Genomic DNA, 27,213 nt, shown 5'->3' on the forward strand with positions numbered 1-27,213 from the left:
TGAAATGGGGGGCCAAGCCCAGCCCTACCCATCTATGTACGAGCTAGGTGCACCTGTAGATTTATTCCACCTCTCTGAACCAATCTCTCTTCGAATGCTATTATTATTCCATAGATTAGAAAATTAATATTCATTGCCTATGGTTGACAGGTTCCCTGCTCTTCTGATCTTTCTAAAAATCTAAGGAAACAGAATTCACATCCTGAAGGACCTGTCATCTATGGAAACAGGATTTAAAAACTTAATTTTCTGAGGAAGGAAAAAACTATGAAATTAAAAGTGAGTCTTCCTATAAGGAGAAAAACATAAGCTTTATCCAAAGGAAATTCATGAAGTAATGACACAGACCTTGTGTTTCCCAGGCACAAAGAAGCATTACAAGGGCCCAGATTCTAGCCCCAACGACTGTGTTTACACTGTCAGCTCTGTTCTTTCCTCAAAGAGTCTTAGGCCAGTTGCTGAATTATGCCTCAGTCTTCTTTCAAGGTAGCAGACCATCTCACATTAATTTGCGATATTTATAAATACCTTGGGGTCTACGGGATCATTAGTTGGACTGGGTTTGGCTGACAGCAATGCATAAAATTCAGATTCACTTTCCTCCTCCCCATCCCAATGTATAGATTTTCATTAATCTTTGATTTTCTAATACCCACGATTCAAGGCATGGGTATTCTCTCAAGCCTGTACACAATCTGTCTCTATGTCTTTTAAAATATAAATTCTAAACCCATGACTATATAAATGTCAAAGTTTGTGAAACATATTTTAGATAAGGACAAAAATCATGGCTAGCACAGAATATACCAACATTGCCACAGTGAATCTGTTTGTATATCCCCAAGATGCAATAAACCCAGAGTGAGTACTCTCCCTTCCTTTCTTCTTTCCCCCTTCCTTCCTTCATTCCTTCCATCCATCCATCACTCCTTCTTTCTTTCTCTTTCCCTATATTTGCCCTAACTTTTGTTTCACTTTATAAAACTTCACTGTAATTTCTAGTATTTGAAACAGCAGCTACCTCTGTCTCTCCCGTGAGTGACTTAATAAAAACACTTTAGTGTCTGAACCTAAACATAAGACGAATTTTATCTGCAGTGCATCTCATCCCTGTATTCCTGCAAAGAAGAAAAGCTAGCTGAGCCCAGCAAACAAAGAAATGAAGTCATGATAAAGTAAAGCTGCCTAAAAATAAGACAGAGGTTCCCACAAAGGATGTGTCTTGATCATAAATATGGGCCTCTTCCATCCAGCTATCCAAAGCAAAGCAAAGGACCTAGAAGCCAAAAGCACAATGGAGCCGATTTTCTGTTCCACTGATCAGTGCAGCTCTGCTGAAAGGTTCCGTATACTTTGAGCCACGTGCTTCAGTTCTGCAAGTTAGCTGCAAACTCCCTGAGGGTTTCACAGCAATATCATATGTGATAACTAATTTTAAAAAGGATTCTTCGCATGATGTTTAGCAATTTGTGTTAGAAGCACAGATATATTTTTTTCAAACAGGCCCTTAGAAGGTCCAACAGATGCTTTCTGACTGGTACTAGAACGTACCCTTGGTAAAAGCAGGGACTTTGTTACCTTCAATCCTTGTTGCAGGCAGACTCTACGATGGCCCTCAGTGGTCACTGGTATGCATGCCACTATGGAATCCTCTCCCATCAGGTGTGGAATGGCCCAGTGACTAACCAATAGACTACATCAAAGGTCATGGATCTAACTTCCATGGTTAGGTTACAAAAGACTGAGATTTTCATCTTGCCATCAGACTCCTTCCTCTCTTACTGGCCTTTAGGACACAAGTTGCCATGCTGGGCAGCCCATGTACCAAGGAACAGAAGCAGGCTTCCTACAAATGGACCACAAGGAACTGAGGCCCTCAGTGAACCACTACTGATGAACAGAATTAAGCCAACAACCACACAAGAGGGCTTAGAAGAGGATCCTTAGCCCAGCCAAATCTTTATATGAAATCTCAGCACAAGCAGGGCCTTCGGTGCAACAGAGCCTTGGCTGCAGCTCTGAGAAAGTGAAAGTGAAATTTGCTCAGCCGATTCCAACTCTTTGCGACCCCCTGGACTATACAGTCCATGGAATTCTCCAGGCCAGAATACTGGAGTGGGTAGCCTTTCCCTTCTCCAGGGGATCCTCCCAACCCAGGAATCGAACCAGGGTCTCCTGTATGTGGGTGGATTCTTTACCAAATGAGCTATCAGGGCTGCCCACAGCAGCTCTGAGAGATCCTGAGCAAAGGCCCCTGCTAAGCCACACTTGTAACTCTATGGCTGATTCATATCAATGTATGACAAAACCCACTGAAAAAAAAAAATTAATTAATTAAAAAAAAAAAAAAAGATTGCTGACCCTAGAAACAGTTAAGACAATCAAATGTACTGTTTTAAGCCACTGAGTTGGTGGTGGTTACTCAGCAATAGGTAGCTAATACCCTGCTATTTAGGCTTTCCTGGTGGCTCAGACAGTAAAGAATCTGCCTGTAACGCAGGAAACCTGGGTTCAAGTCCAGGGTCGGGAAGATCCCCTGGAGAAGAGAATAGCAACTCACTCTAGATGGGGAAATAGTGGAAATAGCGACTGAGTTTATTTTTTGGAGCTCCAAATCACTGTAGATGGTGACTGCAGCCATGAAATTAAAAGACGCTTGCTCCTTGGAAGGAAAGTTATGACCAACTTAGACAGCATATTAAAAAGCAGAGACAGTACTTGGCCAACAAAGATCTGTCTAGTCAAGGCTATGGTTCTTCCAGTAGTCATGTATGGATGTAAGCCTCTTGAACTGTGGTGTTGGAGAAGACTCTTGAGAGTCCCTTGGACTGCAATGAGATCCAATCAGTCCCTCCTAAAGGAGATCAGCCCTGGGTGTTCATTGGAAGGACTGATGCTGAAGCCGAAACTCCAATACTTGGGCCACCTGATGCGAACAGCTGACTCATTTGAACAGACCCTGATGCTAGGAAAGATTGAGAGCAGGAGGAGAAGGGGACGACAGAAGATGAGATGATTGGATGGCATCACCGACTCAATGGACATGAGTTTGAGTAAATTCCGGGAGTTGGTGATGGACAGGAAGGCGTGGCGTGCTGCAATTCATGGGGTCGCAAAGAGTCGGACACGACTGAGCAACTGAACTGACTGACTGAAGACAGTAATCTATTCATCACAGTGCTGCTGTGTACAACACAAATGGGTAAATAAACTCAATTTTCTACAAACATTCTAATAAATTCAATTTTGTAAAAGAAACAACGTAAATACAATTTCCCATAACGAACATGTTAAATAAACTTTGGTGGCCATAAGAGGCTCAATGTTGACTTATATTTCCCAGGAGAAAATAATAAACTTTGTATAGTTAAAAACCAAATATTGCAGGAGGCTTTTTTTCCCCCCACTCTCAGGGACTGGTCTGGAACTCAATTTCTTCATGACAAAATTCAGAGGATGTGTAGCTCTGACTCAAGTAGTCCTTCCACCTGACCTGGCAAGTGTTCTTTATTTTTTCTGCCTTCATGGCTCCTAATTGGAAAATATGCTGCAACCTACTCTTCACATTCTCAAAAGCTTTGAGGTCAACTTCTGTTCTTCTCAAGGTTTCTTATTAAATATTCTTGAGATTTGTGACTGGTGATTCCAACTTCAATTTTAACCAAGAAGGAAGAATTTTTTTAAAATTTCTCATTGCAAGTTGTGATCACTGATATGAAAGCAAGAGGGCTGAGATAAATGGTGGTAAATCCAGTAGGAACCCTGGGTACTCAGCCTTGTGAGAAATGTAACTTTCAAACTTTGACTCAAAGGATGAGAAGGACCCATAATACAAAGGGTTGAGATAGGGATGTGGACATGGACCAGCAATTCAAGCAGATGGAACAGCACATAGAAAGGCTGGTTGATAGTCGAGTCAGCCATATTCTGATTGTGAAAGGCAACTATACACAATCAATCTGTTAGAATCACAAATGATACATTTCCCCCACTAGGCCTGCAGGAAGCCCAGCAAAGACAAAGAAACCTGAGGCTTTCTGAATGGTACTAAAATGCCAGCTGCACAAAAGTGTTAGCTTAGCTTCACAACTGCTTGTCAAATAGTTTTATTTTTATTTGATCATTTTAACCCACTCACTTTAAAAATTAATAAAAGTCATTTTGATTTTTTTTTTTTTACTTTTTGTTATTTTGTTTATTTTCCCCATTACTTAATGAGATAAAATTTAGCTTCTTGGAAAGAAGACGAAGGTTCAGGCAGGTTCAAAAAACTAGCCAAGGTAATGAAGCCAGTACTTGGGGGAATCTGAGCTGGTTGGGGCTTCCCAAGTAGCCCTAGTGAAAAAGAACCTGTCTGCCGGTGCAGACTTAGAAGACTCGGGTTCAATCCCTGGGTCGGGAAGATCCCCTGGAGAAGGGCATGGTAACCCACTCCAGTATCCTTGTGTGGAGAATCCCGGGAACAGAGGAGCCTCGCGGGCTACAGTCCATAGAGTAGCAAAGAGTTGGACGGGACTGAAGCAACTTAGCACACACACAAGCTGGTTGATCCAACCGTCTCACCAGCCTGACCATAAAACAGGTTCAAACAGCGAGAAGCAATTAACAAAAGATGGTCACACAATTTTATTTAGATTGGTGACCTGGAGTTTAGGAAACCTCATGTCTATCTAAAATATGCCAAGAATGATACCATCAGCCACTCTACCCATTCACTCAGGTTTCTAAGCTCACTGAAGAATCTAGCTCCCTGTAAGCAACAAGCAAGTATTCTCTCATCCTATGGATTTGTGGCCAGACATCCAATTTTATCACAGGCCAAAGACTGGGTAGCTAAACACAAGATGTTTACCATGGCAAGGAGGAGGTGCTCAGGTTTGTGGACAATGTACCTGGAACAAATGGACCAATAAAATAAGGTCCATTTGTCAATATTCTCTACCGTCCAGGTCATTGTGAGCCTAACGTGTGCAGCACCTCCCACGGAGGGAGTAGCTTAGCTAAACGGAAGTAAGTGTAGTAATTAAAAAGTGATGTAAGAAGGGCTTCCCCAGTGGTCCAGTGATTGAGAATCTGCGTGCCAATGCAGGGGACACAGGTTCCGGGAATTAAGCTTCCACATGCAACTAAACCCATCTGCCACAACCACCGAGCCTGTGCGCTAGAGTCTGTGCTCTACAAGAGAAGCTACTGCAGCAAGAAGCCCACACACCTCAATAAAGACAGCGCAGCAAAAATTAATTAATTAATTAAATTTAAACATTTTAAAGATCTGAGATACCTAGTGAGACCTTACTCAAGAATGTAAGGGCATTCCATTGAGCAAGGAATGTGTTCCTGTTAAAATGCTAATATATTGGGAAAACCTAACCCTCTTCAGCTTTTACAGATCTTCAGGTGAAACCCTGGCAAGACAGAGAAGGAACTGAGGGGTATGGGGGAAAGCCTCTCAGGCACTAGGGGTTTAAAAGGGAGGAAAATCCTGGGAGGAGGAGGTTACTAATGACCATATGCTCCAATGTGCCAGGGATAAGAATGCACATCGCTGTGACCACAGGAGCAGGGAAAGGAGGTAAAGAAACTGTTTCATCATCAGGATGGTCCTAGTCTGGTCCATTTTTATAAGCGTCATCTTTTAAAGTAACTATACATTTCAAATATCCTGTGGCCAGCCACAACACAAAGCACAAATATAATGTCAGTGACATAGCTTTCTTTTTTTTTTTTGCTTCAATAATCTCTCTGTTTTAAAAAACAACTCTGAATATCACAAGCAACTATGGTATCTACAGTTTACTCACAAGATCCTCATGCCTCTTTTCTCTTCCCAGTGGCACTGATTTTAAGTATTAATCAGTGGACTGCCTGTCCTTGAAATAGTTTATTCATTGGTACTAACCACAAACTTAGTAACACTATTGAAAATGGGGAATGAAAGGGATCTTTAAAAGATCTTTATCTGGCCAGAAAAACAAGCCTTTTCATCTGTTTTCACTTCCGGTGAAACACAAGGGCCTTGAACCATTTTCCATTTGTCACCCATTCGAGGTTCCATTACTGCCTGACAGAGGGAGGAAAGGCTTTTGCTTGACTGCTTGTGCATCCCATATGCTGGAACACAAAACCAGGTCCAGCTGAAAGCCTCCATTTCATTCCATTAAATATCTTCCTTGGAAAGCCACAAGAAATCATGAAAGCACTGCTTCTGGTAAAATAACAATGAAAAAAAAGGAGTTACTTGGCAGGATTCTGACAGTATTTCACATTTTAAAACAACTCTTCAGTGCAACAAAATCGAAATAGTTGCTAGGATTAAACAGTAGCAAGGTCGGATTTGCCCAAGAATATAAGGAATGATCTACTGTTTCGGGGGTGGACTACTGTGCTAGAGAAATATGTAGTTGTTTTTCAAACAGTTTGGAAGGAGACATGTTAGGGTGTGCTGAGTTTGTGACTGCCGGGTGGGGGCAGGCAGGGGAAGAGACTCTGCATTCTTCCTCCCTCACATGCCACCTGAAGGAGTTCCACTAGCAGCATGAACGTTGTTTCTCTCCGTCACAGGAATTGGGCTGTGAAACTTGGGGTTGCTGGGATTTGCCGCCAAGGGACCAGAGGTGCTAACCACTCTGCAATGTCTCTCACAAAGAAGAATGTTCCAGCACAAATGCTGTTTATGCCCCATTGAGAAATACTGTGTCCCAGTAAGGACTCCAGCCTCTTTCCCCATGCCCACTCTCCCTCCCCCAGGATTCTCTGATTTATGACTGAGAGGAGGATAGAACCCGCACATCTAGCCCCTCCCTGCTTGCTTCCCAATCTGCTGCTTGTAGAGAAGGCATTCTGTGAGGTGCTCATCTCAAGTGGGGGCAAGTTCAGTTTATAAGAGAAAAATGAGAAAGCCCTCTGTGGTACACATCAAAACCCATGCTCTCTATCAGCTGTTTCAGTAATTGTGATGAAGAGGACTGTTATTACAGTTTCTCCAAAAACCCGAAAGTGCGTGTGTGAGTGAGAGAAAGAGAGAGAGAGAAAGAGTGAGAGAATGAGTGTGTGTGTGTATCCTACATGACCCAGTTGGTCTAAGCGGCAATTTTAAAACATTTTGGCTGATTCATGTCAATGTATGACAAAACCCACTGCAATGTTGGGAAGTAATTAGCCTCCAACTAATAAAAATAAATGAAAAAAAAATAAAACATTTCATGTAAATTATTTGACACCCCTGCCATGAAGAGGTGAGGTCTATCCACATCCTCCCCTGTTGAACCTGCGCAGGTTTGTAACCGATCTGGCCAACAGAGCATGACACAGGTGATATCAGCTGACATCCACGCATGGGTCACAAAAAGGAAGGCAGCTTCTGTTTTGTCTGCTGGAAAACTCTCACTGGGCAATAGAAGTCTCGCTGGGAGAAGCCCCAGGTGCGAAGAGACCATGCAGGCTCCCTACTCACAGTCTCAGCGTTGTAGTTTAAGTTCAAAGACCATCTGCTGGCAGAGTTCTTTCTTGCTGAGCAAAGACCAGTCTATTAAGGTCTTCAAGTGATTGGCTGAGGCCCGTCCACATTCTCGAGGGGCAATCTGCTATACTCAAAGTTACTGATTTAAATATTACTCTCATCCCAAAACACCCTCACTGACACATCCAGAATAATGTTTGGTCAGTAATCTAGGCACATGACCCACCCAAATTAACACACATAATTAACTATCACACCAGCCCAGATGCCAGCCCAAGTGAAAAAGCCTTCCTGGATACCCCAGACCACGCTGGCTACTAGCTGAGTGCCAAGGAGTCACCTGTCAATGCCACAGAGAGCAAAAGAATCATCCAGTCAAGTCCTGCCTGGTTTCTTAACCCACAGAGTGGTCCGGGAGCATGGCAGTTATTTTAAGGCACTGAGGGAACCTGTCATGCTTCAATAAAAACAGGAGTGCTAACTTCAATTCACGTTACTCCCCATCCCCCTTAAGAAGCATCAGTTTCACTGGCCATGTCACACACATCGGCTCCTTCCAGCTACAGGGCCGTTCCACCTGCCCTTCTCTCACCTGTTATGGTTTTCCTCCAGCACTTTGCTTAGCTGGCTCCTTTCATCCTTCCTCCTTCAGATCAAGGATTACTTCCTTAGAGAGGCCTTCCCTGACCACATTCTTTATAAGTTAGCCTTCCTCTCAATGTCTCTAATTTTTCATTCTGTTCATTTACCTCAATCTGAAATCATCTTGCCGCCTCTTTGGCTATTGTCTTCCCCCCAATTAAAATAATAGTTCCATAATCCTGGGTCTTTATCCAGCCCCACACTGCCCACACAGTGATTAGGACAGAACACGTGTTCAATAAACACCTGCTGAATGAAAAGTAATTAATGCTCAGGACTTCCCTGGTGGTACAGTGGCTAAAACTCTGCACTCTCAATGCAGGGGGCCCAGGTTCAATCCCTGGTCAGGGTATTAGACCCCTCAGGCTGCAACTAAAGATTCCACATGCCACAACTAAGATCCAGCACAGCCAAATGAATATTTAAAAAAAGAAAAGTAATTAATGCTCATGTCACACACAGATGCCTGACTTGCAGACTCTAAGTTGCAGTCCCTAGGTCTCAACTTACTAACACTTTTAGCACAGATTTAACGGAGGAAGATTAGTGTACCATGTGATACAAAGGATCTGTTTCTCTGACATTTCTTCTCCCTCATCTAATGAGATGAGCAACCACTAGGGGACAAAAAACCTGGCATCCTTTCACCATCCCTCAGAGACAAAAACCACTGTATTTTTATACTTGATTATCAATGTGGCTTATTTATATATTTTCCAAACTCTTCCAGATTAATTAAAAGACAACTCTAAACTGAGAAACTGAGTAAAAGTTCTCTCTTTCCTCCTGGAGATCCACTCTACCTTTAGCCTTTGCACAATACAGTCTCAGCACTTCATCTCCCCGCTGCTCCCCAGCACAGGATTATGCAGACCTTGGAGAAAGGGGTGGAGGAGAAGCAGCCTCATCCCCCACTTTTTTTGGTTCCCTTCCCTTTCCCAGTTCAATGAAAACAATATGTTTTTCTCCATCACCTGAACTCAACTCCTGACCCACAAGCCCTTCCTACCTGCAGCCACCCTCCACGCCAGCAGCACCCACCCCACCCTATATACTTGCTAATTCTTTGGTATTCTGATTCTCCCTTGTACTAACCATGATTTTTCATTGTGTATTCTGATACTGGATACACTGCCTCTCCCAGGGTAAACCAATTCCTAGAGATAGTTAACAACTTACCTGCAAGCACACTTTTCAAATAGAATCCAATCAATCCAGACTCCACACAACAACTGTCTCCTTTATTGGGCCCCCACACCCTGAGCCACTATCCACCTGCCCTAAACACCCTCGGGCCAGATACCAGACCACCAGGGAGAGCCTGTATGCCCCCAGAGCCCACTGAAATGATTCTAACCAGCCAATTTACACCTGCCCACCCTGCCTCACCCATTCCTTCCCATAGAAACCATGACAAAGGCTCTTGCCCACAGCTCCCTATCTCCTCCCAGCCACCTCCTGAGGACTCCAGGGCTTCTCCACGTGTTCCATCCCCCTACCCCCATGGTGTGCTGTGCCCTCTCTCTCTTCTTGGGAACTGAGTAACAAACTTTTTTTTTAATGTTTATTTTTTTTGGCTGCACCAGGTCTTAGTTGTAGCATGTGGAATCTAGCTCCCTGACCTGGGATAAACCCCGGGGCCCCCGTATTGGAAGCAGTCTTAGCCCCTGGACAACCAGGGCAATTGTCTCCTGACCTGTGTACCTTACTATTTCTCCAATTGTCTGTTAACTCACTATATTTTACAACATCCCTCTAGACTGTAAGTGAAGCCAGTGTCTTAATCATTAGGGAGACAATTCAGAATCTGCACTCTTAAGTACTCAGTATTTCAACTTTCATTTTAGCAAGATTAAAAAATTCTTGCATTAAATCACTGACTCACTCAAGAAACATTTAGTGATGTCTTGTGTATGCCAGGTATCGTGGAAGGCTCTGGGAATAGGAGGATAAATGAAGCATGCCTCAGGCAGGCTCTTGGTAGGATGGGGGCTCAAAAAATTTTAAGAAAGAAGGGAGGGATAAATGTCTTCCCAGAGTCCGCAAGATAGAGCACATTACTGGCTAGATCCCCTGGTGTGTTCACTTCATAAAATTGTCAATTTTGGAGGGACTGAAAATAGAATAAACTAATTTGTCTTGTTCTGTCCCATTCTTTACATGACAAGCTACTGAAACTGGGAATCAAGAAGATTATTCAGTTTTCCAAGTAATTATCAGATTTAATTAACCCTTCTAAGAAAAACCTTCACAAAAATACAGCCTACCTATTCCTCAGCACAGCCTGAGAAAACTATTGCCTGGGGGGACACAACATAAATATTAATAATAACAGAAAACACTTACTGATCTCTTAACATGATCTCTTAACATATAAAAAAATAAACTGATCTCTTAACATATATCTCTTAATATATGCCAGGCATTGTATCAAGCATGGTGTATGCATTCTTCCATTTAATCCTCATGTGGGGGTGGGGGTGCTGGTTGAGTTGCCAAGTCCTGTCCAATTCTTGGGACCCCATGGATTGTAGCTCACCAGGCTCTTCCCGTCCATGGGATTTCTCAGGCAAGAATACTGGAGTGGGCTGCCATTTCAATCTCCAGGGGATCTTCCTGACCCAGGGATCGAACCTGTGAACCTGTGTCTCCTGCATCACAGGCAGATGCTTCACTGCTGTGCCACCAGGGAGCCCTAAATGTATATTATCATTCTTATTTTACAAGTGAAGAAGCTGAAGCTTAAGTAGGATGAAAGTTTTGATAAATGTAGAACAGCTGAAAAAGGCAGTGCCAGGATTTGAATTCAAGCCATGTTACTCCAGAGTCTGCTTGTTTAACAACAAATTCTAGACACAAACTGAGAAACGATATCGTTTTCTAAGGGTACATTGCTTAGACCCTTTCTTATATCCCATTAAAGAATCTGGGCCATTCTTTACCCCAGGAGAAATTCTACCCATTCAAAATGCTGCTACTAAATGTACAATATTTGAATACAACATAGTCTTCCTTCAGGCTTCTCTGGTGGCTCAGACAGTAAAGGATCCACCTGCAATGCAGGAGACCTGGGTTCGATCCCTGGGTTGGGAAGATCCCCTGGAGGAGGGCAGGGCAACCCACTCCAGTATTCTTGCCTGGAGAATTCCAAGGACAGAGGAGCCTGATGGGCTACAGTCTGTGGGGTCGCAAAGGGACACAACTGAGCGACTAAGCACAGCATAGTCTTCCTTCTAACAGTTCTTTAGAATTTGTTGGTAAGCTGCTCTGCCCAACCACCATCCATAGGGGTCTAGTTGGTTATACAGTAAAATGAGCTACTTAAAAAAAAAGACTCAAGAATTGTTCTCCAAAAACTCTCCATAAAAGAGCAGCAAACTTAAGTAACTGCATTCATGTACAGAATGCTATAGGACTCAAGTTGTTAGGAGAGAGAGTTCTCTGCTTCTTTGTTAGTGAATTTTGACTAGGAATTGAGTCAAAATCTTTTGGCAATGACTGTTCATCTGAGCTTTAATTATTCCTTTTGTTTCCATTAACTTGGTTTACTGCATACCAAAGAGGTCATCTCCAGATTTGATCTGTTCATTGAGGGAAACTTATTCCTCTCTGTAAGATGATTATACCCTCATAGGCCAGGCATCGGGTGTGCTCTCAGGAAACTACAACTTCAGTCACCTCGAACCTCCAATACTTCTTTTAAAGCACATTTGTGGGAAAGCCACAGGACACCAAGTACCATGTTTATCTCAAATCTGCTCTTCTGTTTCTCTATATGTATGACTACAGATTAAACAAAATCACTGTAATAGGCAAACTGAAATCACTGTCTCTGGCACCTTGCGTTTCAGAATTCCCCAGAGAAACACTGAAACCTGCTCCTTTTCCTTCTTATATCCAAAAAAGAGATCCATGAGGCACTTGAGTAAGGCTTCTGACCTCCAGCCAAATCTCAAAGCTTCCTAAGATACTGGTCAAATGATAATTAATATTTCTTTAAAAAAAAATATTTTGGGGGCGGGCAAGGCGGCGGGGGGGGGGGGGGGCTTCCCAGGCAGATGGTAAAGAATCTGCCTGCAATGCAATTCGATCCCTGGATCAGGAAGATCCCCTGGAGAAGGGAATGGCTACCCATTCCAGTATTCTTGCCTGGAGAATTCCATGGACAGAGGAGCCTGACAGGCTACAGTCAATGGGATCACAAAGGGCTGGAGACAGCTGAGCAACTTTCACTTCATTTTAAAAAATTTTTTATATATTTTTTTAACAACAAAAATATTTTGTATTGGAGTATAGCCGGTTAACAATGCTGCGATAATTTCAGGTGAACAGTCAAGGGACTCAGTCCTAAAGGAAATCAGTCCTGAATATTCATTGGAAGGACTGATGCTTAAACTCCAATACTTTGGCCACCTGACGCGAAGAACTGACTCACTGGAAAAGACCTTGATGCTGGGAAAGACTGAAGGTGGGAGGAGAAGGGGACAACAGGATGAGATGGTTGGATGGCATCACCGACTCGATGGACATGAATTTGAGAAAGCTCATGGCTTTTAATTTCATGGCTTTAGAGAAATGCAAATCAAAACTACAATGAGATATCACCTCATTCCAGTCAGAATGGTTACCATCAAAAAAACCCAAAAATGCTGGAGAGAGTATGGAGTGAAAAGAACTCTCTTGCACTGTTGGGAAGAACGTAAATTGATACAGCCACTATAGAGAACAGTATGGTTCCTTAAAAAAACTAAAATCAGAGCTATTATATGACCTGCAATCCCTCTCCTGGGCACATATCCAGAGAAAAACGTGGCCCAAAAAGATACACACACCCCAAAGTTCACTGCAGCACCGTTTACAGTAGCCAAGACATGGAAACAACCTAGAGGAATGGATAAAGAAGATGTGTTTTATGTATATATACACACAAGGGAATAATACTCAGCCTTTAAATACTTCCTTTTTAAAGACCCAAACTTCATCATTCCAGCCTACAGTAAAGAGAGAAGACACATGTGAAGGGTTTTATTATTCCACAACAAGCATTTTTTGAGCGCGAACTATGTACCTGGGTCTGTTCTAAGGCTTCAGAGATATAGCAGTGAGCCGGGATCACACTTATTACTGAGGAGCAGGACAGTTCTTGAAATTCCCACTAGAACCGAACCACAATGCAGAACACTCTAAACTCGACTCAACATCTTAGAAGTTAGGGTCGGAGGGAGCCTCAGCAGTCTCAAGACTTGCAGCTGCCTCAGGATCTATTCCCTACACTTATTAAAACGAGTGACTTAACATGAGCTGCAGAAAAGAGCTGTGACCCCCCCGCCCCCCACCCCCATAGTTATAAGCAAAGTTTGGCGGGCGTGTATACACATTTTCTGGGGCCAGGTTCTTAAGGTTTCCTTGAATTCTCAAAACTTCTGAGATCCCACAAGATCAGAAGCATTCCCTTCATACACCCACTCCTCGACTCAAGGAAGCCAGGGGCCTGGCACTTGCGCGTCTTTGGTCAAGTCACCTCTGGGACCGAAACTGCTGCCCTTAAGACTCTGCAGCGGCCGCCCCGGCCGCTAGACTGTGCACAGCCGGCTCAGTCCTTCCAACTCAGAACTTCGCTCCCAAGAAAGCTGCAGGCCGGGAGGTGGTGGCCCACTGCCTTCGAAAGGCAGCGAGGCCTGGAAGGAGAGAGACAAAGGTTCCCAGCGAGGAAATCACGCGCCTCACTTCTGACATCTACAAGTTACGGCTAAGACTAGTTCGCAGAGTCGGTCTGCCCAGAGCGCCAAAGTTTCTCGGATCTCAATCAAGACACAATTGGAAGCACGTGGGCCTTTTGGGAACTGGCGCGATCGCCCGGCAGCCCCGCAAGCCAAGCCTTCGTGGGGAGGGGGCGCACACCCGCTCAGGACCGGGAGACGCGACCCCGGGCCTGAGCGCACCCCGCACCCCTCTGCCCCGACCCCACGCAGGCCGGCCCAGGGCCGCCCCTTCGGACTCGCCAGCAGCTCACCGGCGGTCCCCGTCGCATCCGCCTCTTCCCCCGCCGGGTGCACCTCCAGCCGCAGCGACTTCGGATAGGGGAGCCAGAGCGGCCCCGCGGCGAAAAGCTGCTCCTCGGTGACCAAGCCGAGCTGCACACTGGAGCGCCGGCGCGCCAGGATCCGGGCGGGAGCGGGAGCCGCGGCCCTGGTGCGAGCGCCTCCGCCCCGAGCCGCGCCGCCCGGCGCTCCCAAACCCTGCCGCGGGAAGGGGAGGGGCCGGGAGGCGCGGGCACCGGCCTCAGCTCCGCCGCGGGGTCGCGCTCCCGCCTGGGAGGTCCCGCCGGCTGGGCCCCGCGCATCGCCCCCGCTCCACCCGGCCAGGCCGCCGCTGGCACGCGGGGACCCCCGGCGCACAGGGCCGCGCGGTCAATGAGTGGGAGGGTGCAGGCGCCCCGCGGGCCGGCTCCGAACGCTCAAGTTTAGAGCGCGCGAGGCACCTGAGGTAGCTGGGGTTTGGAGGCAGAACGGTGACACCTGCCGTTCACTGGGACCCTCGAGGGCGTCGGATTGGAGCCCGCCTTGGCCCGCGCTTTGCTGGGTGGGCACTCGCTCTTGTGGGGAGGGTCTCCCCGGCGCCCACGTGTGAACACACGTCCAAAGTCCTGAACTCCTCCCTCGTGGGCGGTTTTCCCGACAGTAGCATGGGGGGTGGGGGGCGGGAGGAGGGCCTCAGGAGAAGTCCGAGGACACTCCTGCCACCCGACCGGCTGGTCCAAATGACCACGGTCATCTCCCGTCACCTAACTGGGAGTTGAAAACGTACTGGCTGCTGCATGGTGAACCGTTTCGCTAGACGTGGGTCGGGAGGGCCAGGGAGGCTCATCCCCAAGTTGATGCCTGCCTCCACCCGCCATCTAACCTACCCAGTTAGCTCCAGCGTCAACGGACGGGGCCTCCAAACCCAATTAGAGGTTGTCTTCTCCAAAGAGAAATCGGTCTTCTGCTGCAGGCGGGTAAGAAAAAGAAGCAGTCCTTCTGACGGGAGTCTCCCTCAGTCACAGACTCATTTACCATAAAGGAAACTTTTCAAACTCTGCATCAATTTATGTATTCTAAATCTGTAATCTCCTGACAGAATGAACTGCAGGGAGGAAGCAAGGATTGTAAATCCATGTAGATTCCTTGAAGACAATATCCGTAACCCAGCAAGCTGACTTGACAAGAATGAGCTTCCCTAGAGGTTCTGGGGTTTGTAACTTCAGAATTTCTGACTGGATTGGACCCAGCCAGGCTTTATGGAATCCCTAGTCTCATCTATTTCCCCACTACCCCCACCTCCCACGTGGTCCTAAGTTCCTGACATGGCCTCTCTGACTCCCTTACATGGCCCCCTTACTGCCTCCCAGGGCTTTTTCTCCCCTTTCTCTGTCTGTCGTCTGTCTCTTTCATCTAAGTACCCCGCTGTTCCTTCTTATGGCTTTGATTTGTGCCCTGGAAGTCCCTGGGAATCAGAAATTCTTATAAAAGTTGGAGCTGTCTAGAGTTCTGGGGTGAAGACCACAGAACACTTGTATTCTGCTGCACCCTGCCCCTCCCTGTATCATTCTGCCTCTCCTGCTTCCAGCCTCCTCAAAACATTCTCCTGCCTTCCTCATTTCTTTTTGCCTTCTCAAGCCTGATGGCACTATTTTCCTGCTACCCAAAACCCTCCCAAGTAGTGCTTGGACCTCTTTATCCTTCTGTCAAAAAAGCTTGTTTAGCGTTCACATGCTTTCAGTTGTTAAGTTGGATTTATACTAAAATGTGAATGATAGATGAAAATGACTCATAAAGCCTCTCTTCTGTCAAAAAAGCTTGTTTAGCGTTCACATGCTTTCAGTTGTTAAGTTGGATTTATACTAAAATGTGAATGATAGATGAAAATGACTCATAAAGCCTCTCTACAAGGACAATATAATGAACTTAGAATTTCCACCATACTCTCAAGAAACCAGGAGTTCTCTGTTCCTTAAACCAAACAAGCAAACATAAAACACATTGGCAGTATTTCCCCCACATTAACGTGGGGTGCAAAAACCCAACTTCAGCTAGCTGGAGAAAAAAGTCAAAATATGATTCACCACAAAGCCAGGAAATCTAAGCTCTCATCATGACTAAATTTAGGGCCTTCATTGATCAGATGGTCTTGTCTCATCTTACAGAGAGGCCTCAGTCACATGCTGGAAGTCATCACTGATTTACAACCTTTCAGCAAAGGCAAGGCCACATCTCCTCTAACTCCAAGTCGAGTTAAGCCATTTGAAAATACTGATTTGCTGTGAGGTCTACCCAAATTGGCACTCGGACTAGGGAGAGTGGAAGCCTTACCAAGTCTGCATCACCCGAATGACTGCTGAGCAGAAAACCAAAGGGAGGAGGTAGCTGGGATGATAAAGCTAGTTATAATTATGAACATCTACCGCTGAGGGCTTACCACATGCCGGCACTATTGTGAGCACATCACATACATCCCACCCTGTGAGAGCGGAATTAGACTATTATGACCCTTGTTTTGACAAATGAGGAAACTAGGCCCAAAGATTAACCAATCTGCCCAAAGTCAGAACTGAGAAGGGACAAACTACAGCAGTTCAGACACAAAATAAGTCCATGAATGCCCTTACTGCCATTTTTCAAAGTTAGAAGCTAGTAGACTAATTTCCTGGTATTCCAAATAGAATTCAGGACCTTAAGAGTCCCCAGATTTGTGAGCACATTATTTAAACGGGTCCCATTTTCTTTCCTCTCATGCCCCCCCACCCCCATGCAGATGGTGAAGAATCCCTTAGACTTCCCCTCCACAGGCATTTCACCTTCCAATAGTCTTGGTGATATTTATACTTGAACAGTTTTTGCCTTGGTGCATGTACTAAGCAGAAAGTTCCATGAATCATTTTTCTTCTGTCTTAAGTGTAGTGCGGATTCACTCATATCATCTATTCGATCCACCAGTGAATTTGACTTTTTATCTTTAGTTTATCCCTAGTTTCTGTTTCCCAACAGCCATCACTCTCTTCCTCATCTTCCTTTCTGTCAGCACTTTTTCAGGGCCACCAAACTTAAAAAAAAAATCAGTACAGGATAGTTAAGAAGGAAAGAGGAGCTCCAGCCTGCAATGGAATACTGATTGGGAGCAACTGGAGAGACTTATCTACTAGATTCCTGTATCTGCTTTGCCAGCCTCGGTGTGTGCCAGGGGGAGGCTTTTTTTCGAGCAATTGGCAGAGACATAGTGGAGTTCTGAGGGTCCAACTGGGGGAACTAAACCCATGCTCCAGATTCTTCCTCCTTCATGTCCTCTAGGAGGAATAAGTTCTCTCAGATGTGACGGAGGACCCCTGGTACCTGATATCCCTGACAGACCCCTACCCACCATGGCCAGCTCCAGATTGACTGTTGTCACTGCAGCATCAAGAGCATTGTCTTTGTTTATGTATCTGACCTGTGCCCAAAGCTTCGAGAGATTCTTTCTACCCTTTTCTTTCTCCAGATAACACACAGAAAAGGACCTCTGGCCAATCACATTTGCAGGGGCCTGTGGCTGCAAGCTCAGCTCAGCTTTAGACTCCAAAGAGACATCATCAGACCAGTGCTGAGCTGAGACAGAGAAAGGGGTCCACTTTGTCTATCTCCTGCCTTCCATAGGGTGCAGCCCAATCTGCTAATGAACTGCAACTCAACTGCCTGAAGTCTAGACCAGTGTCTTCAACCCTCGACAAGCTCTTTCCCTCATATCCTCAATAGAGAGGCTCAGATGAGACTCCCTGATACACTGATTTCAAAGTACCTTATCCTCAGCTGCACAGTGACCACATTACTTATCATATTGTTCCAAACAACAATAACAAAAATCTACACATCATGAACTGTGATGTCACTCACAAGTCTACCTCAGATGGTTCTGTGGCCAACCCCAGGACATGATTCTAAATTCAGTGACTCAGATACAGGAAGAGGTACTTATAAGGAAAAGGGGAATTAACCCTGGGATAACCCCTCCCTACCCCCACCCCCACCATGGTGAGGTTTGCTGAGAAAGATGTATGGGAATGGCCAAAGTTAGAAGCTGAAGGTGGCCTGGTCTGGCAGGGAGAGGGGGACCTGAGATGAGGGAAGCAAGGTTAGGACTTGGGAACATCATGGGAGAGGTTTCGTGTCCCTTAGCTCACAAAGCAAGTCCCACTCCGCGTGTGGTTTTTCGCATTGCAGGCTCTGAGTTCCTTTCAGTACCCCACCTCAGTGCTCCAGTTTCTCAGCTTTGCCTCTGCAGCTGAGTGTGATGGTGGGCTGGGACACAGGGTAAGAGAAATAGGTGTGCCAGTGACATGGGGAGGAAGCAGTTATCGAGAAGACTGTATCCAGGACTGCAGATCGTTACTAGCAAGAAGTGAATGGGACCCCAAAGGGCTGGGAATGAAAGCAAGGAGCAAGACCCGCTGAGGAATATGCCAGGAGACTTGGGCCAGGCAGATTTGGGGCCAAATCCCAGTCCCATTCATTCCTTCTTACCTGGGTAACTCCGGCAAATTATTCAGATGCTTTGAATTTATGGTAGCATTTACAGTAAACTCATAATGCCCCTATAAGCTTATTGTGAAAATTAAATGACACGGTACAGTACTGAATATATATAGTGGCTATTCCCTGGTGGTTGGAATGCAGGAGATGCACATTCGATCTGTGCGTCAGGAATATCCCCTGGAGGAGGGCATGACAACCCACTCCAGTATACTTGCCTGGGAAATCCCATGGACAGAGGAGCCTGGCGGCTACAGTCCATGGAGTCACAAAGAGTCAGACATGACTGAGCACACGGCACACATCATTAGTATTATTATTCATGCAAGAAAATATGGAAAAGTGAAAAGACAGGAGCTTAAATAAATCATATTCTCTCACCTGAATGCAAGTATTGGAACTATGTTAGAAGAGTTATTTCTTACACTATTTTTTTTTCTGTTAGCTAGCTAATCATGGCATTAAGTCAATTTTTTTATTGAAAGAAAAAAAAGTGTGAATACCCACAAGTCAGAGAGATGTATGCATATAGGATTGACTCCCATTTTTCTCGGATAAGAAAAACTTATTACACAGGCACAAGAGTGTCAGCTTTTACTTACTTTTGCTTTTGTTGTTCTGTCATTTATTTATGGCTGTGATTTATACTGTACTCATGCCCAGAGGCACATTGGCATGTTTTGTAAACTACCAAATAAACAAACAACAGCTATATTTCCAGATCCGTTTGTATGGAGGTAAAAGCAAACATGAAAATTGGAGAAAATAAGCTGAAAAACTGAGACGATGGTTGGAGAGGCATTTTGAAAACCTAATGTGATTATTATTAATCTGCCAATCTTCGCTTAAATCCAGGGTCAGACCCCACTGCAATTGTCAGTTACACGGAAATGACTTCAATCATCATCTGCCTGGGGTTCTTCCCCGAGAAGTGATGTGCTTGTATGAGATCTATGCATGATTTCTCACGAGGTTCTCGTCTTGATCTCTAAGCAAGAAATATAAAACAGATATAGTAAGCTTACTGACCCACCTCTCATTCTCTCAGCAACCACCATAAACCAGAATACACCTTATTATCTGATTTATTAGAGAACACAGTAGGAAGAATAAAACAGATGCTATAAAAAATGCATCAGTATATATTTTATACCACATGCTTACCCTTTTCAGTTTCTCCATAAATTAAAAAAATAGTTGCCTCACCAGTGAATCTTAATGCACCCTTCCAGCTCTACTGTTTTCAGTATGTCGAACAGCTGATATTTATTCATTGGTCTATATGGATTCTCCTTTGTATCATATGGTTGCAGATTTACCTTTAGGCTCATATTAGCACTCCTCCACATTCTGAAGGGTAATGGTGGTCAAATTTTATTATGCTTAAGAATCACCTGGAGAGGTGGTTAAAATGCAGATTGCTGGGCCCAGTCCTCAGCGATTAAAATTTAACAGGCCTAGTGTGGTGCCCAAGAAATAATTCTAACAAGATCTCAGGGGATGGCAATGCTGCTGCGTTGCCACCAGTGGACCAAACTTTAAGTGACTTTGTTCTAACCTTGGGAGCAGTTGCATCCCAAGTTAGGCTGAATGTTAAACTGTGCAGCAGCTAATCTAGAACACTGAAGACCTGCATAGAGACGATGAAGGAGAATTGTATTGTTCAATTACATGTGTGTATTTGCTGGAGGGCTTCCCAAGTGGCTCAGTGGTAAAGAATCGGCCAGCCAGCAGGAGACGCAGGTTCGATTCCTGGGTCAGGAAGATTCCCTGGAGAAGGAAATGGCAACCCACTCCAGTATTTTTGTCTAGAAAATCCCATGGACAGAGGAGCCTGGCAGGCTACAGTCCACAGAACTGCGAAACAGTCGGACATGATTTAGCAACTAAGCAACAACAAAGTATTTGTCAGGAGCTGGTTTTGCTGCAACCATTGTGAAAACTATTTTCCTATAAGTTCAAAGCTATAATAATAATAGCTTATCTTTTCAGGGGATGCACTGACACAAAATTTCCAGAAGGGACAAATGAAGAATGGGATTATTTGAAAGAGCTCCACCTTCATGCTTGTACACCAACCAATCAGCACTTCCCTTTCACTCATATTTAACTGTCCCATGAGCAACCCAGGTACAGCGCAACAAGCACTTTAACCTCTTCCAAGTTTCCCCTTCCTCATCTGCAGACTGAGAAGAGAAATGCCGGTATCAAAGACTTGGCGTGAAGATTAAAGAATAATGCACACGAAAGCAAAACACTGCCCAGAGAGTACACCCCAGAGTTTCCCGTTCTCTCAGGACACCTCATTCCTTTCCTTCAGCATGCTCACTGGAGATCATAACTCTACCCGTGGTGGGTGGGGAGGCTATGACTTAATTAACCTCGCTCTCTCACACACATACTATCATAAACCCCATGAGTATGTGTTTTGCTCGCTGTTGAATCCACACCCTTAACCCAGTTCCTGGTTTTTAGCAGGCCATCAGAAAAGACAGTATTTGGCCTGTGGTAAAAACACAGTGTCAATTTAAAAATGGATACACACAAAATATTAGGTGCAATAAAAATGAGCAATTTAGAGAAGGAAGGCATTCTTAACAATCAAGAATCTGACTGTGCCACTAGGGTTGGCTGCAAAGCCAGCGCAGCCCTCCGTGCTGTGGTCCCCTCGGGGGACCACTGAGACTGCTAGCTGCAACTGCAAAGCCAAGACTGACAACCGTGGTGTCTAAAAGTTGGGTTATTAGCTCCTAGAAAAAAATAAAGAGGTTGAGCTACTGATCTCTTGGGTCCTTCTTTTTTGTTTAAGAATCTACTTTGTCTCTCATTTCTTCAAATGTATTGCCTGTTCTTTCTGAGTTCTTCTTAATGGAAAATTGAAGTCAGGGATAAGTGAAGAATCTTAGAATTTACAAACACAATGCAGAGTTGCAGCTCAGTAGTTGCCATAGGTCTGCCAAAATTGTCAAATTTCTAATGATGGTGGGGGTGGGGGAACTGCTCGGTTAGATTGCCAAGAACACTGACACACACAGAGCACATAAATTTTTACCTTTCAAGGATCCAAATTAATTTTTGGTATGAGGACATTTATTAGTACGACAGCTTTACTGTACAAGTTAAAAACAGGAATTTCTTAAAAGTACAAAGACACTACATCACTGAGCTCACACTGTTAAGTGGGTTTCCTTGGAAGGAGAAATAAACAGCTCGGTCCTGAGACAGAAGTTGCACAAGGAGTCAACATATCCAAGCTAATTGCAGACAATAAAGATAAATCTTAAAACAATTTTTATATATACATAAAGGCAAAGTAGGTCATTTTAGAAAGCTTTCCTAAGCTTTGGGGCTTCCCTGATAGCCAGTTCGTAAAGAATTCACCTGCAATGCAGGAGACCCTGGTTTGACTCTTGGGTTGGGAAGATCCGCTGGAGAAGGGATAGGCTACCCACTCCAGTATTCTTGGGCTTCCTTGTGACTCAGCTGGTAAAGAATCCACCTGCAATGGGGAAGACCTGGGTTCTATCCCTGGGTTGGGAAGATCCCTTGGAGAAGGGAAAGGCTACCCACTCCAGTATTCTGGCCTGAAGAATTCCATGGACTGTATAGTCCATTGGGTCACAAAGAGTCGGACACGACTGAAGGCCTTTCACTTTCACTTTCCTAAGCTTTGCAGTCAGAACTAAACCTGCAGTGCTTGTGCATTAGTTTGAAAAGTTTTCAAAATGAATTCAAATCTTCTCTAGTTTTCCATTAAGTCTTTTCTCTTTCTGCCACTAATTTTTACACTTTGGAAATCACACCACGCTTAAAGAAAAGGATTCCCAGTACCTGCTGAAGAGATGCTCTTTTCAGACGTTCCTCTATTTGGTTTTCAGTTTATTATGGTGCAGAGAGACAGGGTTCCTAGTCAATGGATGTGTGCGTCCATCTCAGCCACACAAGCTGGGACCTGCCTTAGCTCTGGGTGCCGCAAGCGTCTCCCTTTGTAAGAGGAGGATAACAACAAACCTAATCTCACAGTAACGGCCAGGATCATCCTCTTAATTCCCATTTATTTGGGCTAATGTAAACCTTGTTTCCATTCCCCAAACAGGAACAGTTCTGTAGTGGAAGGTACAGCAAAGTGGAATCATGCATGCAAGAGTGCTTAGTAAGACGAAGAAGCACACACAGAATTTTATTAATATTACTTTAAATAACTTCCTCAGTAAGGGAAGAACATAGCTGCCAGCCAGGGACAGAAACAGCCACAAATGGTTACTTAGGAGCCAAGCCTCCCACAGGTTTACTGCACTCAACGTCCCTGGGTCTTTCAGAGTGGGCAACGCTCAGCACTTTGCATCGACATTCAGTGATACCTGCCAATTATCTTCCCCAGAGACCTGCTAAGAGGGGCTGCGCTCGGAGCACCTGCAATCTCTGCTCTTTAAAAATAGAAAACCACTTTAACCTGTGGAGGCTTAACACAAGTGGGGGCAGAGAACCACCTCAACCCTAGTACATGCAAAGAATTTTTCTCCTCCTTTGTACCAGAAAAGATTGTTTTTCTCAAATAATGTCTTTTTCTGAAAATCAGAAATGAAATAAGACAAATAAGATCTTGTTCTTTCTTATTTGTCAAATAAGATCAATAAGACATTTACTGGTAAACTATAAACAAAACTTAATTATCACTACTTTCCTAGTTCGTTAGCCATATCACTACAATTGAGAGAAATTATCAGCCTTGAGGATAATTTTCAAAGGTCATTTGGTCCTCATGGTATAAACCACCAATTCTCTCTCACACACACAAAATACAAATTGTATGAATATGTGTGTATAGGATCAGATGTATATACATGCATAGGATCAGATATTCAAGTTCAGTTTGGAAAATGGGAAGTAAAAATCTTTAAACCTTTTTTCACTTTCCAGAATCACAAAATATCTTTAAAATTCTACTGATTATGAGGTAGAGAAATAAGCATCCTGTTCATTGATGAGGGCTATGTAAACAGGTAAAGCTCTCTGGAGGACAGTACACATCAAGTTTCAAAATACCTATCTCTTAGTACCAGCAAATCCACTTCTAAAAGTGGACTGGAGATGGACTGGAGTCAAAGCTTATGAGGAGCACAAACTTTATGATGAAAATGTAAAACTTAGAAACGTACTCAGAAGTTCCTTCAATCTGCCTCAATGTACAGCATATTGTATAGAGTCACAATGCAGTCTACATGTGAGAAATACATAAATATGTAGAGATAAATGTGTAAAATATAATTTTACAGTATTTCTAGCAACAAAAGATGATGAGACCCTCCCTCATTCAATACCGGAAATTAAAAGACAAAGCTTAAATTATTGATGATTATAGAAAAGGAGGGGTATGCTCAGGCACGGGCTTCCCCAATGGCTCAGCAGGTAAAGAATCTGCCTGCAATGCAGGAGACACAAGAGATGAGGGTTCGATCCCTGGGTCAGGAAGGTCCCCTGGAGGAGAAAAATAGCAACCCACTCCAGTATTCTTGCCTGACGGGCTGCAGTTCAAAGGGCTGCAAAGAGTCAGACACGACCGAAGGACTAAGCATGCGTGCTCAGGCACACTGTCTCTGCATAGAAGGGACTGTTGAGCTTACAAGGTTTCGTCTGGTTTGGTTTTGAAAGCATGGAGTTCAGGGGTTGCACCTTTTCAGAGGTGTGGGTAGGCTAACATCGTATGTAGAAGCCTGGTTACCTGGGTGAGGCTGTTGGTTGGTTGCTTGGCTGTATTTGAGGTGTATTTATTGGCGTGGGTCTCTGGTTGACCGGCCTTCAGTAGCCAGGGTCGACACTGATTGTCTGGTTTGTAAATTTCAAGTTGTTGATCCATTGGTTTATAAGGAGTTCCGGTGGCTACTTGTTATCGTGGCTATGGAACAATATATCTTTTCCAAAATGTGTGGAAATATATTTGATCTTATTATTGAGCTTACCCAAATGCCTTTTGAGGCAACTGCACTTTATAATCAGAAAAACAGACAAGGAAATTCACTGCCGAAAGAGACTGCAAACAACTTACATAAATTAGGTTTTTAAATGAATCTGGCACACTGTATGATAGAATACAATATGGTTTTTATAAGGGAGGAAACTAGATGTACTGATATGGAACAATCTCCATGATGTGGTGGTAAGCGAAAAAAGTCAGGTGTGGAATAAGTTCTTATCTATATGTAGAAGTCTCTGGAAGGACCAAAAAAGACTGATAAAGGTATTTACCTCATGAGAGAGAAATTGAGAGTCCTTGGGAGCGAAGAGTGAAGGAAAATCTTTCATGAGAAAGTCAGTGTTCAAACTCCAGTCATCTTGGACTCTAAATTCCATTCTCTTTCCACACAGCCCCACCAACTCATCCTTTACATGATTTTTCTGGTTGGTGCTCCAGTTGACTTTGAGTAAGAGCTCCCCCGACATACTCCATAAAATGGTCTTTAAAAACTTATAACACCAGCAGCCAAAATCCCTCTCTTCTTACTCATCCTCATTTGCTAATGTTGACTACATTCTGGAGGTTTGGCAAACCTGGGGTGAGCACCCTTCCTAAGAAGGGATTACGCTGAGGCAGGACTGTCCTGCCCAGAGATCTCCCGATCTGGGAGCCCTCGCTGCTCCACACCCCGGGTAACTCCCCGCCTACCCTGTGGAATGATCGTGGGGTTTGCCTTCTCCATAAAACAGAAGCCTGTTCTCTCTTCCTTCCCTATTTAGTCAGCGCAGGGTTGACACAGCTGCTGGGATGTCTTTCAACCACCTCTGGAAGCAGTGCCTTGGGGGCCCCTGAAGTACTTTCCCCAACCTTCTCTCAAATCTTTCCAGCCTCTCGCATGCAGCTGAGGGAGAAGGCAATGGCACCCCACTCCAGCACTCTTGCCTGGAAAATCCCATGGACGGAGGAGCCTGGTGGGCTGCAGACCATGGGGTCACAAAGAGTCAGACACGACTGAGCGACTTCACTTTCACTTTTCACTTTCATGCACTGGAGAAGGAAATGGCAGCCCACTCCAGTGTTCTTGCCTGGAGAATCCCAGGGACGGGGGAGCCTGGTGGGCTGCCGTCTATGGGGTCGCACAGAGTCGGACACGACTGAAGCGACTTAGCAGCAGCAGCATGCAGCTGAGAGGCTCAGGACTAAACATGGCCAGCCAGGCATGGTCTCTAGAGGACTCTACATCACTTACTACGACAGTGACACCGGAGCGGGAACACAGTGCTGTCAGATGCCTGGGACTCCTGGTGCTGCTGGAGTCCGCACTGGGCGAGGGGTGCCTGGGGAGCCAGGAGGGGGTGCAAACCGTGGGCAGAGCCTAGGAACGAGACAGGAGGCACATCTTCAGACGGTGAAGGTGCTTCGGAACAAAATCTCCACACAGCTGTAGGATTGCCTTCTTGGGGAGCGGCTGTGTCAGTTAGGTAGGTGGATTCTTGTATTTTTATCTACCTTTCAACCAGTCCACAGGCTTCTCTTTGGAGCCCACACACGCAGAGGTTGCCTGAGGTGCCTGGTGTCTCTTAGAGAGACCTGAATCCTACTGGATTAGAGCTCCACCCTAATGGCTTCATTGAATCTTAATCACTTCCTCTATAGGCCCCATTGCCAAATACAGCCACACCTGGGGGTTTGGGCTTCAGCCGATAATTCTGGGAAGGGCACAGCATTCAGTCCAGACTAGGTGGCTGTCCCTCACCATTGTCATACTTGAGTCAAAACCACCGTCTACATACAGCTGTCAACCAGACAGATGGGTCTATCACAGACCTCCAGCACCTGGGAATCCGCTGGCCTCTGAGTGTGGGTTCGGGGCATCAGAGCACCATGGTTAAGAACTCTGGTTCTGAACTACCAACAGACAGAAGCACCTCTTGTTTGCTGTCTTGGGAACGTGACTGCGAGTCAGTTCCATGGGGACGTGTACACGGCAGCACGCTGGGGACTAGGTTTTCTGTGGCAGACCTGGGGTGGCCTCTGGTGATGAACAGCCTCTTGCAGAAATGAAGCAGGACCCTCCGGGGCCCTCCCCAGGACAAAAGCCTTTCCATGTCCCCTGTTTCTTGTCTGTAGGAAAAAGGCTTCAGTCAGACCTTCCCTGAGTTCCAAAGGGGAGATTCAAACAGTTAGGGATAAGGGAACTGAGTGAACGCAGAAACAAAGAAAAAGCAGTCAAGACACAATAGTGCTATGATAAAGACGGGTCCCAGTTCCTCCTCAAGGGATACACACAACAACCTGAAATATATCTCTGAGTTCTCCTCCAGGAACTAAGGTTCTGACTGAGGCTAAAGATGCTAACTTCAGGCTGAACACAAACAAACAGACACCAGACTGGTTGGAACCAGGCGGATGACTGAGATTCCTGAAACATCATCCTGTTATCTCACCATGAACCAATGAAAAGAAAGTCGCACATTTTGTAGACTCTCACCCCCACCCCTCTGCCAAATGCTGCCTTTAAGAATACTTCCCCGAAGTGTTTGGTCTGTTGAGCACAAGCCATCGTCTCCTTGCTCGGCCCTGTAATAAGCCTTTCTCTGCTCCAAACTCCAATG

General features: G+C 45.0%; 1 protein-coding gene across 5 annotated transcripts in view; it reads right to left on the reverse strand.

Annotated features, from left to right (window-relative positions):
* The window catches only part of LOC122453037 (histone-arginine methyltransferase CARM1-like), a 251,398-nt gene extending 237,161 nt beyond the window's left edge, over window positions 1-14,237 (reverse strand). For all 5 annotated transcript variants that reach the window (XR_006272922.1, XR_006272924.1, XR_006272925.1 and 2 more), the window contains exon 1: window positions 14,115-14,237. The gene's annotated coding sequence lies outside the window, so the exon portion shown is untranslated. The remainder of the gene's footprint in view (window positions 1-14,114) is intronic.
* Between the last annotated feature and the right edge of the window lie 12,976 nt (window positions 14,238-27,213).

The sequence above is a fragment of the Cervus canadensis genome, chromosome 14 (assembly GCF_019320065.1).
Source record: "Cervus canadensis isolate Bull #8, Minnesota chromosome 14, ASM1932006v1, whole genome shotgun sequence".
Classification (NCBI taxonomy): domain Eukaryota; kingdom Metazoa; phylum Chordata; class Mammalia; order Artiodactyla; family Cervidae; genus Cervus; species Cervus canadensis.